The 1,491-nt window shown below is 37.6% G+C and overlaps 1 pseudogene; it reads left to right on the top strand.

Annotated features, from left to right (window-relative positions):
• The window catches only part of LOC107550658 (alkaline phosphatase, placental-like), a 20,494-nt pseudogene that overhangs the window by 11,926 nt on the left and 7,077 nt on the right, over positions 1 to 1,491 (top strand).

The raw sequence follows: 1,491 nt of genomic DNA on the forward strand, positions 1-1,491 counted from the left end.
AGGCTGATCTAATCTGTGACAATGCTACACTGTTGAAGGCAGTATAAATTACGTAATTTGCTTATAGTAATGGCCTTGGACTGGTTTTATATTTTCCAGGGAAGTCTGTTGGCATAGTGAGCACGGAACATGTCCAGCATGCATCACTTGCCGCCAGTTACTCCCACACCCCTGAAAGAGGCTGGTACAGCGATAAAGAGCTGCCCTCTGAAGCAGTCACGGGTGGATGCAAGGACATCGCGTACCAACTCGTCCATAATACCGATATAAACGTAAGACCCTAAACTGCTAAGCTTCACACAGCATTGAACAATAGATAATAAGTTGCTGACTAGTCTCGCTTGAGAAATCCCTCTATGATTTTATTGTAGGTTATTTTAGGTGGAGGCAGGCAGTACATGTTTCCCAAGGAAACGATTGATCCTGAATACTCCACAGTTACGGGGAGCCGACAGGACAAAACAAGCCTTGTTGATGTGTGGTTAAGAAGCAGAAATGTAAGTCAAACATCTAAAAACAAATACTAAAAATGAAAATTCTGTCATCATTTATTCCCCCTCATGAAGTTACAAAACTAAATTATGGAACACAAAATGAGATGTTTAGAAGAATGTCCTGGTTGCTCTTTTCCATGCATTGGCATGAGGATTTTTTTGTTGTTGTAGAAATTCAAGTCAATATTTATACATATCTTGCACCATTTGCAAATCTCATTCATGCATGTCCATACTCAATTTCTCACAAGAGCCAACCCAAGGTCATGACTGATATGACACTTTAATGCATGAATCGAGCTATCCATTCCCATTCCCATTCATTCCCGTGGCAGTTTTGGTTGGTTCACATATTGGCTAACATCTCCATTTGTGTTCTGTGGAAGAAAGAAAGTCTCTAGAACAACATGAGGATGAGTCAATTTTGGACGAACTATACCTAACACCAAACAACCACTTTTTTTTTTTTTAGAATGCCAAATATGTGTGGAATAAAAACGATTTTGATGCTGTCAAAGAGCACAATACTGATTACTTGATGGGTAAGGCCACCTCCTCCTCCATTTGGAAGGAAAACGTCCACCTGTTATGTTGATCTACATCCTTACAGTTTGAAATTTCAATCAGTGGGTCGCAACCTTTTTGACTCCAAAGCCCCCCATTGTCCACAACAATATTCAAAGGCTCCATGACTTTTCCGGTAGTTTTAATCCTTATTATTGGAGTCCATTCTATAAGAAATACAATTTCTACTTAACAATTTCACAATAAATACAACGTATTACTTGCTGTTTCTTTGTAATTAATTGTGACACTTACTAGCAATTTCTGAGTCCAAATTTTTCGACACCAAATTTTTTCCAGTATAGTGGAGCCCGGCCTCCTCGTTGAGAATCACTGATTTATAATATATTTATATTTATAAGTCATTTTCAATAATTACTTAATCACATTTCTTGGTTAAACTGGTAATAAGTAATAAATTATATTTATATAT

Source organism: Sinocyclocheilus grahami, unplaced genomic scaffold, assembly GCF_001515645.1.
Source record: "Sinocyclocheilus grahami isolate Dianchi unplaced genomic scaffold, SAMN03320097.WGS_v1.1 scaffold405.1, whole genome shotgun sequence".
NCBI lineage: Eukaryota > Metazoa > Chordata > Actinopteri > Cypriniformes > Cyprinidae > Sinocyclocheilus > Sinocyclocheilus grahami.